Genomic DNA, 15,974 nt, shown 5'->3' with positions numbered 1-15,974 from the left:
ATTATAACCATCTCTATGGCTAGCTAATTTGACCACACATGCACCTGCATTTTGCCTTCATCATACAAAAGCAGATCACCCAACAGAAACTGAACATGTTCTGTGGGTTCTAATACTCCGAGGCTGAGGGCTATTACACCCTTAGTGGCTAAGAGGCATTATCTGGTGCTGGATTTAAATCCACTATTTCCTTTTTGCTACAGCAATTCGGCTGTACAACACGTCAGTTATAAGTGCAGTAAAAGCTGTCTGTTAAAGACAAGTGACAGAAAACTATAGATTAGAAAAGAGGTGGGTTACTCCTGGCAAAATCCTGTTGGGATCGAAGAGCTAACTTCAAGGGGTCAATCCAGTATTGTGTGCAGGGGGCTTGTGGCAGGCCCTTATTAAAATTCTGCCGCTAAAATGAAGGCCAGTTTGGGAGGATTTCCTTATCTCTGACAAGCTCTCCATTGCATCCATCCCTCCTCTTTGTAAACATGCCTGCCTGCCTACCAACACACGGCTTATCAAAGACTGGGGGGCAAGGGGCACAGCCCTGGGCTCCTTTTGTGTCTGTCTGGAAAGAAAGGCAAAATTCCCCACACATGTTGCCGCATAGAAACAGAGAAATTTATTTTAAGGACCAAAAAAGGGGGATTTGCAGCTACGTGTTGTTGTTCCTGTTTCTTTTCTTTCTTTCTTTTTTTTGCATCTGCCAAGCCACTTAACCCCAACAGGCTGCCACTAAGGCCAGTAGGGTCAGCCCCACCTCCTTTTGTCTATCCTTGGACAGTCACATGAACAATGGGAACATCCAGATTTACTACTGTTAGAATCAATTGACTGATTAACTGACTAATGGGGGCAAGGGAGAAACTTCCACTCCAGGCAAGTTATAACCTACAGGGAAGTGCTATGTGCATGAGCAGCAAAGATGTAATTCTCCCACAGGGGAATCTGTAAATTGCCTTAGAGCACAGCAGTGGAGATAAAGCAGGAAAATGGAGCATTTCTCTGCTCGTGTCATGTTTGGCCCCCTGAAATTTATAACTCTCTTGGCTAAGTAAGAAATAAGATTTATTAGCAAAATGTTGGGACAAGCTAACTGTCACCTGCTGCTACAAAAGTGAGGAAGCAAAGTAGTTTCAAATCACAAGATGGGGCTTTAGCATGTGTGTGTGGGGCCTGGTCTACACTGGGGGGGGAGGGGAAATCGATCTAAGTTACACGACTTCAGCTATGTGAATAACGTATCTGAAGTTGACGTACTTAGACCTACTCACCATGGTATCTTCACCGCGGCGAGTCGACTGCTGCCGCTCCCTCATCAACTCCGCCTGCGCCTCTCGCAGCAGCGGAGTGCAGGAGTCGACAGGAGAGCGCTCGGGGGTGGGGGGTGTCGATTTATCGCATCTCGACTAGACGTGATAAATTGACCCCCCCCCGCTGGATCGATCGCTGCCTGCCGATCCAGCGGGTATTGTAGACACACCCTGTGAGGAGGAAGATCAACCCCAAACCACTGGTACCTTCCAATGAGGAAGGTTGATTAAAAAGCTTGTGTCTTCCATCGTATTTCCTTCCATTTGCACCCCACTTATTGTCTCCCATTGTATCTGCCTCCTCACACTGCGTCTCTAGAGTAGCTCTTCTGTAACAACTGTGTGCGTAGGAGATTGGCTGGGCAGCTGCTCAGGGGCGGGAGCAGAGACCCTTGCTCAGCAGGAGGCTATTCTCCCCAGGCAGGATTATCCTGCTTGGAGATAAGTGGCATTGCAGTGGCCACTGAAGAGCAATGCAATTCCCTGCACGTACAGATAGCTAATTTAAAGCTCTAGTTGAGCCTGTGATGTTTTTATAATGGCTTTATTTATGCTCTGCCAAATCACTGTTATAAGTCTAGCCATCCTATCTAATAAATGTTGATGCAGTTGCTAATTTTGGACCCAATATTACAGAGTTCTGAACCCCTCAATTCCCCTGGAAATCAACAGGTTCCCACAGTACCTAGAGACAATGGGCCTTCTACCATTGCTGGGCTACTGCATTTTGACCAGCTGAGAAAACAGAATTACTGAACATTTTATCCAATCAAGACAATCTGATTCATAAACTTAAATATATATTATAAATATATATATATATTATTTATTTCTGAATGACTGAAATTCTCTCAAAGTTTAATCAGTCAACAATATGAATTAGGGCTGCCACTTTTGGTTGGATGTATTCCTGGAGGTTTCATCACATGACACAATCTTTAACTAAAAGATTAATCTTTAATTCCTGGAGACTCCAGGACAATCCTGCAGGGCTGGCAACCCTAACACAAATCCAGCCAGCAATCTCAGCACAGGATTCATTTAGTACAGGAGACCACTTTTACATTTCTTATTAATTATATTTCGCTCTGCTAGCTTTTTATATATTATATAAACAAGAATGAGACATCCTTCTGGGCTGAAGTTTTCCATGCCAAAATGGTTCAGCTGTAGCCTCTTTCCGAGAAAAAAGCTAGGAAATAATAGACAAAATAATGTATGTTTAAAAAAAATTATTGGGACCTTTTCTTTGAAATGATCTAATGCCCCTACGCTACAGAGCAAGGATTTAAAATTTGGCCTTTGTGTCAGGGAGGTGCCCTTTGACATCCCAGGGGAAATCAGCCCAAATTTAGACATGCTATAAGCCACTGAAAAAAACTGCAGTTCACACCCACCCACCCCACTGGCGCCCGATCAACATGAAGGAAGAAGCCATCTGATTTTAATGCTTTGTGATCTTTTTCACTTGAAGTTGTAGTGTACCCACTAAAAGAGAATGATCTGAGCCAACATCTGCTCCTCTGCTTACTCCGACATCCCTCCAAAAAGACGTCCATTTCTTATTTATAAACACATGATCTATCTGGCTGACAATCATATTGTCTGGTGATCTCAATGTGACCTTGTGAATCCTCTTGTGCTAGAAGAGACTGCCTCCTATCTTTAGGTTGTTTGTGCCACAGAAATTCAAGAACTGTTTGCCATATCAGTTTGGATGCCTTCTGCTGCTGTGCCCATAACGCCTTCCCAGCCAATAGAGCTATTGCCAATTTGTGCATTGAAGTTGCCTATCAACTTAATGTCATGGTTAGGCACATCATCAAATACTTGCTGCACCTGCACAGAGAATGCATCCTTTTCACTGTCACCTACTGCATTTGTGAGTGCATATACTCGGATTATTGCATGTTTGATGTGTCTTGTTTGCAGCCTGGCTGTGATTCTGTTGTTCACTGGCTCCCAAGCCAGCAGAGGCTTTGTTGTGATGTTATCAAATATAATTACACCTCTTTTGTCCATTCCACGTCCCAAGTACAGTAGAACTGTTTAACCAAGCCTCCATTATCCAGCTCTCTGTATTAACCGAACCACCAGCTGCCTGGGGCTGTTAGCAGCTGGGGCTCCAGCTGTCAGCACAACTTGAGCCCTACCACTCATTCTCCACTTTATCTGGATTTTTGGTTATCCGACATGGCCCCAATCAGATAATCGAGGTTCCACTGTATAAGATTGCAGCACCATCACACACCATCTTCCCACTCCCTGCCCATCTCGTTTCACTGACACCAAGTATGGTCAGATGGTACTTTTTTCATTTCTCACGTAACCTGTGCCAACTTTCCCAGATTATACAAAGTACATTCATTCCATGTACCTACTTTTGTTACAGATTTCGTCATTAAAATTCAATGTCACGAGATCTCAGCTTTCATTGAGATCTGCCATACTTGGGTTTTTGGCTCCATTTCAGGGAAAGACAAAATAACAAATGTGAGAGTAAGCGAGCTGACAGAGCAGGACATCACAGAAAATATCAAATAAGGAGATCAAAGCAAGCTCAGGTGATTGCAACGTGTATGCCCTACTGAACAAGGGAGGCATCCTGTTGCTACCCAGTGGCACATACAGAGAAGATGACAAAGAAATAAAGAGAAGACGCAGGTAAGATAGAAGTGCCTGGTTTCAGGAGAAGGCTGAAGAGGCAGAGGAAGCAGCACAAAGGGGAGACGTCAAGCAGCTCTGTAGAACAGTGATAGATCTCTCAGGAAGAACCAGTCACCAGGGACTCTTGGGTACAGATGTTGAAAATGCATGAAGAACAAGCCAGACAATGGCAAAAATTTCCATTCCATATTAAACTGCCTGGGGCAGATGATCATGCTCAGGTTTAAGAGAAATGCCAATACTAAATTAGAAATAGAAGAGGGACCAATAACATCTCATGAAATTAAAGCAACCATCAAAGACCTCAAACAGGGGAAAGATTTTGGGGTTAACAGAATTCAACTAAAGACAGGAGGCAAATTCTGACTGAGTAGACAACTAAACACAGTAATGAAACATTGGTGAAAGAACAAGTGCCACAAGACTCGAAAGATGGTATCACAGTGTCACTAACTAAAAAGGGTGATCATAATCACTCAATGAACCTAGGAGCTATTGTACTGCTACCAACCTCGGGCAAAGTATTGGGCACCGTTATGCTGAACAGAATGAAGTAGATGAAATATTATGAGAAGAATAGGCTGGGTTCCATCCAGGTACATCATGTTGTGAACAGATATTCACTCTGACAGATCATCGAAAAAGCTGCTGCTTGGCAAAAGCACACCTTAATCAAATGTATTGACTTTAAGAAAGCATTCGACACCTGGTGGAATATTGCTAGCTATGGGATCCCAGACAAGCTGATGGAAATAGATGAGCGGTATAATCGGATGCAGGCCTGGGTGAGTAATTCGATATTGTGACTGGAGTTAGACAAGGGTGTGTGCTACTACCAATTGTCTTTGCATTAGAAACACACTGAGCGATGAAGCAGGCAACAAAAGGCACCATGGATGAAGTAAAATGAGTTAGTGGAGATGAGTTATACAACCTTGACTTTGCAACGGCAATCTTAATTCTGATATTGCCTAACTTTTAATGTTTGACTTTGCAACCTTGACAATGTTCTATTAACATAGGAGTTTTTTGTATGTGATAAGTTATCACAAAGGATAAAAACCCAGTGTCTCACTACCACCATAGTGAACTGGCTTGCTTGCATGTACAGCACTGCCTTCTACTCTGCCCTCAACACTGTAACATTCCCAGAATCCTTGAGCTCAAATGGCAGCTGCCTATGATTTTGGGGCAGGAATTAAATTCTAATCCTACTTTCCCCCTGAAGTTCCAAGTCGACAGAAGGTGCAGCATAACGATGAGTACAAAACCCCAGGTAGCCACAATTTTATTCAGGTGCATGATCCACAGAGAGCAGAGTGGTCCCACATTACTGGCTTCCTGCTCCTGGTTTCCATCTGTTAAACTGGTTTTAAAAACAGCTAAACACATTACTTCCCTAGCAATACTTTTTCATTTAACTGTCTATTTGGTGTTATATGATTGTGAAAAAAGGGGTATGGGTCCACAGAATCATGACTGGAAGGGTACAGAGTCCACAAGATAATCCCTCTTTTAAAATATAAACCATACTAGGAAAGTGTTCAAGAAATCCTGTAGCGATTGCTATTGTGGGTAGCTTTCCAATGCAAGGCCAGATTTTATAGAGTGCTACATGTAACATTTCCACAGGATTTGACATGAGATATTCTTTTAATAAATGCTATAGTGTTTGTTTAAATAATACTGATACACAGAAGACTGTCAGCAGAACTGGCAACACACTAGTACTTATCAGCCTCACCCTATGGTGAAAATACAGCTTTTAGATGACTGAATTCATACAGAATAACTTTCATGTTTCATGAAAAGCTACATGAAGAGGCCTTATAATGAGCATTTCAAAACACAAATAGAAAGTTTTTGCATTGGTGTCAATTCTAGTTGCCTCCAACATATAATTTCAAAACCAAACCATTACATTGCTGTCCTTCCTTCCAACACCTTCTTCACAGAAACTGCCTTCTAGATACAGACAAATTAGAAACTTAAAGTGCTTGTCCCTGTGTGTTCTCCATTAAAAGTTCACAATATTCACATTAATTATCAAAATGTGTTTTTGTTTTTCCTCAACTAATGTTTGGTCATTGCACTCATTGTTGGGGTCAGACAATTTAATGGCTGTGTATTTAAAAATGCAAATTGAAGCAAGATTCGGTGTCTTTCTTAAAAGCGATACTCTAGCTCAACCAGAATTTATGGACTTGATGCAAGAATTATAGGGTGAGGTGCTATGGCCTGTGTTCTGCAGGAAGTCAGACTAGATGATCACAATGGTCCCTTCTAGCCTTAACAGTCTATGAAATATGGTATATAATCCACTTTGTTCGGCACCAATAGTGAGCTCAGCACTATACCGTGCATAAAAATAAAGACAGTTCCTGCCCAAAGAAGCTTACAGTTTAAAGATTACATACATAGACAGGCTGCACTGAGAAATCCAGGAATATGGGACAATTTAGTTTTTCCCATCCCTCGTTATTAATTCAGTTCTTGAGGGCATCAGAGAAGACGTGTCTTCTGTTACTGTTTTTTTTGTTTGTTTGTTTGTTTAAGTGCGATGTGAATAAAGAACCTGAGAAAGTCCATTCCATACATATTGGACAAATGCAAAGAGAGTGGGGAAAAGAATGAACAGGGCACTAAGGCAGGCACATATTAAAAAGCCTGATGAAAAGCTGTTCACTTGATGCAGTTTGCGAATATTAAAATTTCACTATACCTCTCATTCTTGAAGGTTATTTGTAAAAATACTTACAAAGCCTACATCCACACCACAGACCAGCAATGGTTAATGCTTTAAATGGAAGCAATTTTGAGCCATAGGACCACAGAAAGACAATACCTCATCATTAGTAGTAAAAAGGTACTACACTTTTCCCCAATTCAAAGGCGCTAACTGTGAAGACAAAGTAGCAGAACCCATTCTTGGCAAAGCTAGTAGTTCTCTGACTGCTATTACTCTCAGTGATTTATAGGTTATGCATTAGAAAATTCCCTCCAGAAGAAATGCCAGTCACCAAATTCAATCTGTGTATGTTACACCTTAGATTTGGAGTTGTACGTATTACAGGAAAGCCCACTTATATGGAGTGGTATTGCCCTGCAAAGAGCTTATTCAAATATAAGATTAGTGTTTGTTTCTTAGCACTGAGAAAAAAAAACAAGAAAATGATACATTGTAGAAGTGTTTGCAAACAAGTAGAGACATAGTTCATAATACGATGTGGTTTACTTCATTGTATCTGTAACTGCTCATCTACAAACTACCCTAACTCATTCTAAATATGCTGCCAAGCAAAGTTAGGATCAACTGTAAAAATAAAACAATTTATTTTAAATTCTTGTTGAATCTTTGCACATACACTGCCAAGGATCAGACACATTAGGGTGCAAAGTGTAATGTATAATTATTCTTAAAATGCTAAACATAATTGTATTGCATAGTGGGGAAATATATTTTCCCAATGACGACGAAGACATCTGTGTTTGTGTGAGCAGATGCCTTTCCCCAACTGCTCCAAGACACTGACCACCACCCCACCTAGGATCAAAGTTCACCCTCTTCCTGCTGTTTGACTTTTATTAACAACCAAACAGATGAAAAACTCTAGTCTAAGGCTCCTTGTAGGGATCCTAACGCAGGGCTGATGATCAGCCTACCCCTAGTTGCTCTATGCCCAGACCCCTCTGTCAGGAAAGACCGGCTTAGAAATCTGCTTCCTCTCTTTTTATTTCCTCCAGGCTTGATATTCCTGGGAGAAGTTGTGGATCTAGGCCAACTACAGCCCATCTGCAGGACTATTAACCCCTTCGTACACTGTCCATCCCATCACAAATTACAATCTCCAAAGACTCCAGCATTGAGCCCTGAGAGACATAAACCATAATTCTCCTCCCACAGTTTCTTTTTTATTTTCCAGGTGCCCCGTGTCTTCTATCTCCCTTGTCCTTCATTTCTCCTCTCTCTATATTCTATCCCTTCCTACTCCTGTTCTATCCACAATATGGGAGGGCTGTTCCTTGCCACTCTGCTGGGTCTGGACTGCTCCACTACATTTGTCTGCAACATGTGTGCAGAACTGACAGCAATTAGAGACAGCATCAACTCTCACACCGCAGACCTCACTGTCAGCATGACAGAACTGCAGACATGGCCAAGACGGTAGCTGTCATGATAAATGCAGGACAACTGAGAGGTACATATTCTTATCAATATGCAAGACACCACAAGAATATCAATGGTCCCCTTGTAAATAAAATGTATCCCATTTCTTTAGTAGTCTGTCTTAATGAGATTTCACTGTTTATGAGAATAGTATTGATTATTGGACATACAGATGCATGCACCCTGCTATCCAAGGAAACCTCAGCTACACAAACGTATTTATTAATGCATTATGAGCAACCAACACGTATATTATAGGTCAGCTTTACACATTTAAATAAACAATTCTTCCACCTAAGGCAAGCTCTCCAACTTGATTAATACTTAAAAAAAACAAAACATACTTATTCTCTCATATTTAATAGAAGTTGATTACTTAAGTAATTACTATGCTCCTTAGAGCACACTATCCCACTTTGTTCATTATTTATTATTTGCTAAACAGTGTGGATGCTGAGCAATCCAAACGGGCAGACATTTAGTGATGGGTATTCAATTGACTAGAAGGGGGGAACCCTCTTCCTGGTTAGATTATACCTTCATTCTATCTCCAGCTTCAAAAGAATTTTGAAAGTGCTAACTAATATTTCTGGACAGTTGGTAACTTCCTTTCCTCTATAAGGGTACATCTATACTTACCTCCGGGTCCAGCGGTAAGCAATCAATCTTCTGGGATCGATCCCGGAAGTCCTCGCCGTCGACGCCGGTACTCCTGCTCCGCGAGAGGAGTACGCGGAGTCGACGGGGGAGCCTGTCTGTCGCGTGTGGACCCGCGGTAAGTTCGAACTAAGATAGTTCGACTTCAGCTACGTGAATAACGTAGCTGAAGTTGCGTATCTTAGTTCGAAGTGTGGGGTTAGTGTGGACCAGCCCTAAGAGACAGAAAAGCATCTGCTTTAATGGAATTAAGTGGAAATAAGAGCCCGCATGCTCAACTACTCTGCGTTGATTGATCCAACATGACTGAACCTTAATTTTTGAAGAGGAATGAGGACAGCACAGAGACAAGATCCAGGCAGGTGCTTGAGGGGTTTGTTTGCCAGTGTCTTGTTTTGAGTAACCTAATTATAGTGCAGTGCAAACGACAAGAGCCAGCTGTATCTGTATTATCCCTTTACAGCCAAAGTCAGCATCATCCTCTTAGTAGCTCCTCTTATTTACAATGCTCATTGTGGCATTATTGATATGAACTGTGACCATATAGATCATTGTTGTAACCAAGGTCCTATAGCTGCACCAAATCTTGTACAAAGGAGGTCAAGTAAGGTGTCTATGGAAAAGTTGTAATTTGCTGGTTATGATTATGATGTCTATATGGATCATTTTTGTATCTGAAGTTATGAATATTGGCTATGTACTTGTATCTCAATGTGTTTGATTCTAAGTAGCATCAGTGAAGCATTTGGTCAGCTTCTTGAGAAAGACCTATTCTGAGTAAGTGCCCAATCAAGAAACACTTAAGTGGCAATGAACTTTGGGAGATGCCAATCCACATCTAAGCTTTCCTGGGAATGTTCAAACTACTATGTAAACAATGGCATTGGCCTGCAAAAAGCTGAATCATTCATGGACATGTGACTTGCCCGGGTGGCTACAAACTCCATCTTGTTACTGTGATTTTACACAGAAGAACAAAGGGGTTTCCACCCACAAGAGAAAGACTATAAAAGGCCCTGGAAGCCTCTCCATTTGGTCTTCAGCTGGCTCAAGAGATGGCCTCTCCACCCCAAAGACATGCCTGAAAGAAACTGGAACAAAGGACAGTAACTACAGGGGTGTAAGTGATTGCTGGACCCAGACCATAAACTACAACATTGGTCTGAAAAGGATTGGGCCCAGATTAGGAAGGAGTCCAGTCTGTGAAAGAAGCTTATTGGAACATCTCAGAGGGCGATATTTACTTGTATTCAGTTTCTTACTGTATTAGGCTTAGACTTGCATATTTTGTTTTATTTTGCTTGGTAACTTACTTTGTTCTGTCTGTTATTACTTGGAACCACTTAAATCCTACTTTTTATACTCAATAAAATCACTTTTGCTTATTAATTAACCTAGAGTGAGTAATTAATACCTGGGGGAGCAAACAGCTATGCATATCTCTCTATCAGTGTTATAGAGGGCGGGCAATTTATGAGTTTACACTGTATAAGCTTTATACAGAGTAAAACGGATGTATTTGGGGTTTGCATCACATTGGGAGCTGTGCGTCTGGGTGCTGGAGATAAGTAACCTGCTAAGTGGTTTTCAGTCAAAGCCTGCAGCTTTGGAGGACGTGGTTCAGACCTGGGTCTGTGTTTGCAGCAGGCTAGCATGTCTGGCTCAACAAGGCAGGTTTCTGAAGTCCCAAGCTGTCAGGGAAAACGGGCTCAGAGGTAGTCTCAGCACATCAGGTGGCAGTCCCAAGAGGGTCTCTGTGACCAAACCTGTCACACTCATCTCTGACTTTCCCATTTTATTTGGCCTACCCTTCGCTTTCAATCAGATTCTACTTGGTCTCTTTTCACCTTTTCCTCCGACTCACATGATATGGTGACTGTGAGGAAGGGATTTCCAAATAGGTGAGGCAACACAAGTGAAAGAACTAGTTATGGAGGTGATGGAGAGGCCCCTGTGACTGCATCAGATGAGTATTAAGCTGGAGAGACAGGGGAGACTGACAGGAAACAGCACAACCTTGTCTACAATGAAGATGAAACCACGTTGGAGAACCAGCATTAAATGTGATTTTAAAACAGTTCAGGCTAAGACAGTTTAAATGTGTCTCCCTGGTTATTGTAGACCAGGCACAGCCATTCTAAAACTTTTGAAAAATGTTAATCCACAACATGTATTTTTTAAATATGGTTTCTAGTTAAGCGCTTTTAGTTAGGTATATAGCAATTAAATAATAAATCCAAGGAAGAGGGGACGTAGCTCATCAGTGGACAGACCATCGGAAAAGGGGAGAAGGGAAGAAAGGAAGAAGTGAAATGTGGTCCATATAGTGCTCATGAGTGAAGAGTGTGTAAAATGCACACACAGTTTTAAAGGTTCACACTGCATAGTAATGGGTCATTGATCTCAGGTCTAGGACCAAGGACTGTGGGAAAGATGCTGTGCCTTGCCTCTAAGTGGTAGATCAATGGAAGAGGAACAGTATTTTCTCTTGAGACAGTATAGGATGGAAGCTCAAGAAGGATCTTTTAATTTTAAAAGGTCAATCCTAGGTCACAATCTATATGAGATTGTAAATTGGAGCAGTCTACCTTTTTTTGGAGGGGAGGGGTTCCAGTTCTATCAATAAGTAGATACTTCTAAAGTATTGAGAGCTGGACATCATAATCTGTTCCAGGTTACTTACCCCAAGTCTATGCTTACCAAACCAAGCCAGACTCTGGACAATATCTGGCAAAAGTATTTTCTGAGACTGGAGAATTCTCCCAATCTCTTACAGTAAGTGTTGATCGAGGATATTGGTAGTAACTAGCATATTTATCTGGGCTTTTGCAGTAGCAAGATAAGAGCAGTTCATGGGAATGGAGCTAGGACACCATCTTTTAGAAGGTCAAAAATACCTGTCAGGAATGGTCTAGTTATTATGTAGTCCTGCCTTGACTGCAGGGGACCGGACTAGAAGACCTACTGAGGTCCCTTGCAGCCCTACACTTCTATGATTCTATGTGAATTAGGGGAAAGGGTGGAGGGCAAATGTTTCAGCATTTCTGTACTGAGAAACTATCATTTCCAGGTTTGCCAGGCAGCCTGCTCTGGATTGCTCCCCGGACCTCCTAGCTGTCATCCTCGGATATCTAAATGAGGCTTAGATGCAGGTGATCTGTGCACCCGATCAATGTCTGTGTCCCAAGGCAGCTTGATTAATATGCAATGAAGGAATTAGCATGCTTTCCAGGACCCTTATATTGCAGTGCTGAGATCTTATCCCCTTTCTCCTGCAGGGCTTTTATCAAGTCAGGCAGATTTTGCCTCCACTTCTTGTACAGCCCAGGATTGGTCTTCCAAAGCCGAAACCTGTTCTTCAGCCTCTGCTATCCACAGTCAGATCATGCAGCAGCATCTGAACTGTGCCCAGAATGTACTGCACGCTTGTGATGTCATCAGAAGTACACCTCTACCCCGATATAACGCGACCCGATATAACACGAATTCGGATATAACACGGTAAAGCAGCGCTCCGGGGGGGGGGCTGGGAGGGGCTGCGCACTCCGGTGGATCAAAGCAAGTTCGATATAACACTGTTTCACCTATAACACGGTAAGATTTTTTGGCTCCCAAGGACAGCGTTATATCGAGGTAGAGGTGTAGTTCTGCACGAGTGAGCCTGCTACATGGCTGAGAGTCCGTTCTCAGTCTGCGTTTTGAGTGGTAGAGGTGTCACAGCTGTTTATCTCAACTCTTTCAATGTTCTTTGCTCCATCAGAGATTTGGAAGGTTTTGCTATCATCCATGTAAGTTCAAGTGCCTCTTAAAAGTGCTGTAGAAACTTTTCGGGTAAGGATGATTTAGGCAAACATCTAATTTGTAGGGATCTTGGTCACAGAGTTCAGAATCAGGCAGCCATCTTCCTTCTACAGCTCAAATGACTCCTTGTAATGATTATTTCATTGGTATTCTCAAAAGGTACTAGTGCACATTAGGGATTATATTCAAATTTGATCATTAAAAACAAATTCACTCCAGTGTAAAGCTATCATATGTCAGTCTTTAGGAAACAGTCTTTAGGCACAGGTGCTGAAAATAGAGTACTACAATAGAAACTAACTGAACCTGATACTAATGGCTGGGGAGCAGTAGCAAACTGCATGTCTAAATTTGGACTAGCTGACACAAAGTGCTAAGGTTTCAAATTTTAAAATATTGAAGTTTATACACATGTAAAGGTACATGAAGTTCATACACATGCATTTCCACACCAGTCTCAGCTCTCCTCCAACATTTAACAGTAGTGTTGAGTTTAGTGAGACACTGGGAGGAAAATAATTGGCTTATATTCACCTAGGAGTTCCCAGAGGCCAAGCAACCTGTTGAACTGAATCTTCAGAAGAAAAACAGAGCTCAACAGTGAGCTTTTAAAAACAGGAGACTTTGAGACAAACACAAGCGTAAAGCTGTTTTCACAGGGGGAAAGAGAGAGTGTTTTCTCCAGGACAACCTGCACTTTTAAACTCACCACAACTGACATGACTGAATTAAGAATTTGAATCAAATACACATACAATCACCTCTGTATCATTCCCTTTGGTTTAGGAAACCAAAATAAAAAAAGAACTAGATACATTGATGGAGGATAGGTCCATCAATAGCTTTTAGCCAGGATGGGCAGGGATGGTGTCCCTAACCTCTGTTTGCCAGAAGCTGGGAATGGATGACAGGGGATGGATCACTTGATGATTATCTGTTTTGTTCATTCCCTCTGGGGCACCTAGCATTGGCCACTGTTGGAAGACAGGATACTGGGCTAGATGGACCTTTGGTCTGACCCAGTATGTTCTTATGCAGATAGCTCTGCACTGTTGATATACTCTTGTCTTGCACATGGATAATAAAATCCAAGATATGTACAAAACAAATAAGCAATCTGCTTCCTTTTAGGGCTTGTCTGCATGTGGAAATTGACCAGAATGGTTACTGCAGAATAAACTATTCCAGAATAGCTCCCAGTGTGGACATTCATATTCCAGAAGAAGGCCTTTTTCCATTTTAGCTTAATCCACTTTCAAGTGGATGCTCTCTCAAATTTTGTACTCCCTCTCCATTGTCTACTCAACCCACCTGGGTCATGTTTGTCATGTTCTTTGTCCATATGACAATAGTCCTGATACTGTGGCCTCTTTCTGCCCCTTGCATGATAACTTAACTGGAAAGGCAGAGATCACAAGAACCCTCATGGCACCCCAGGTACAAGCAAGCAATCTGGTTTGCAGATGGGGGCTTCGAACCCTGCTCCAACTTATTTTTTTCAACTTGAGTGATGCATCGGATGGGAGGAAATTCCTCCCACTCAAGCTCTGGAGTAACATCAGGTGGCGCTTCCAACTCAGAAGAGAGTCACTTGCAAAGGAGGGGGGAGGAGGTGGATGCAATACATTGTACCATTTTGAACTTAACACTTAGTGTTAAGATCACAGTACTTCTGTAAAAATAGACATACAATTTAGATCGTAAATTCCTCAGGTGCAAAGACCTTGCCATCAAGTATTCCTGTAAAGTATCATGTACACTAACATCACTATACAAAATAATAAAAGAGGTGTCCATACTAATGTCACAGCACAGGTTCTGTGATAAAATACTCAGAAACATGGAAGAAAAGAAATGACAATGCAAATGTCACATAATAAAAAATTCAAATGGATTGTTGGTCAGGGTTAATTACAAAAATCAATTTTGAAGTTCTGCATCTGTTTGCAAGATAGTTATTTATATGCATCTATTTTCCCCCTCAAAAACACCACACAATAGGCACAGCTATTTTAAAGTGATCACAGTAGCCCACTTCTCAAGATCAACAATACAGAAAACAAAATTATGCTGACATGGAAAAAATTCAATATGGCCTACAAACAGCTGGACTAATAAGTGGGAAGTTGGAAGAAAACGATTTTTTAAATTGGAGAGACACCTTGACACTGCCTGTTAAGTAAACATTAAGCATCATAAACCTGTTCAAAATGGATACTGCATATGAACACCTTAACCCGCGGGATTAAGTAGGGAAACTCAACATTCCCAATTATTTGGGTAGAAAATACAGCAGACCCCTTGACTAATCCATCACTGATTCCTAAGCTCACACGGAGCAGAAGCCCCGGTATCTGCCTGCCAGGCCTGCAGGTTAGCCCACACCACTGTAGCTGAGCAGCTGTCGCGCAGACACCGGAGATCTGCTTTTACTACTTACAAATCAGGATTTGTTTCCTCCCTGCAAACTGATGCCCTCGGTCTCTGCACCAGCCAGTCGCCACGCTCAGGCACGAGCCGCGCTGCTGTCACATCCCGGCGCGGCGCGGCGGAGCAGGCTCCAGGCAGGCGCCCGGGCTGTCACTCGGGCACCGGCACCGCCGCAGCCGCGCTCGAAACCAAACCCCCCGCAGCCCGGAGCCACGGTCACAAACGCCGCCACCACGCGCGGGCTGCTGACAGCGCGGCGCTTCCCCCGGCCCCCCCGGGAACCAGCCCTGCCCGCGAGGGCAGCTCCAGGCGCCAGGGGCTGAGGGGAACCGAGCACCCCCTGGCCATAGCCGGGGCGCGGTCCGGAGCAGGGGCCGCTGCCGCCCGCTGGTCCCCCCGGCTGCTGCTGCACCGAGCGCAGCGCCCGCCCCCCGGGCATCCGCAGGCTGGGGGGGGACAGCCCGGGAAACGAGCCTCCGCCTTACCTCCGCCGCCCCGCTCCTCAGCCGCTCCCGCCCAACATGGCTCGCAGCAGCGCCCCGCTCCGCCGCCCCCACCCCGCAGCCGCGGCTCCAGCGGCGCAGCCACGCTCAGCAGCCACCCGGTTGTGACGGCACAGGCAGCCCGGCCCCTCCTCCCGCCGCAGCCGCTCGCCTCGGCCCCCTCCAGGGCTGCTCCTGCCAGCGCATCCTCTGCCGCAGCGCCGGCAGCCCGGCGCGCACCGCCCCAGGGGCGCTCAGAGGGGCAGGTAAATCCCCTCTCCCTCCAGCAGGCCCAGGAGCCTCGTGTCCGGAAGCGCTGGAACAATGTGTATAGTGGGGGCGCTGAGAGCCACTGAACCAAGCTGTACACCCTGGATATGGTGGAAACCACTTCAAGACAGGGGGGGTGTGCGCGCGCCCCTAGTTCCTTCCAGCATCTGTGCTTGTGTCTCCACCTGCTGCACG

The 15,974-nt window shown here is 43.6% G+C and overlaps 1 protein-coding gene across 8 annotated transcripts in view; it reads right to left on the bottom strand.

Moving 5' to 3' along the window:
- The window catches only part of INPP4A (inositol polyphosphate-4-phosphatase type I A), a 193,732-nt gene extending 178,656 nt beyond the window's left edge, over positions 1 to 15,076 (bottom strand). For all 8 annotated transcript variants that reach the window (XM_024213386.2, XM_029910605.1, XM_029910610.1 and 5 more), the window contains exon 1: positions 15,038 to 15,076. The gene's annotated coding sequence lies outside the window, so the exon portion shown is untranslated. The remainder of the gene's footprint in view (positions 1 to 15,037) is intronic.
- Positions 15,077 to 15,974: the final 898 nt, after the last annotated feature.

Source organism: Terrapene carolina, unplaced genomic scaffold (assembly GCF_002925995.2).
Source record: "Terrapene carolina triunguis isolate 2854851 unplaced genomic scaffold, T_m_triunguis-2.0 Scaffold21, whole genome shotgun sequence".
In the NCBI taxonomy this organism is placed as follows: domain Eukaryota; kingdom Metazoa; phylum Chordata; order Testudines; family Emydidae; genus Terrapene; species Terrapene triunguis.
Note: the sequence above shows the minus strand (reverse complement) of the source record. Positions and strands in the feature narration are given on the sequence as shown.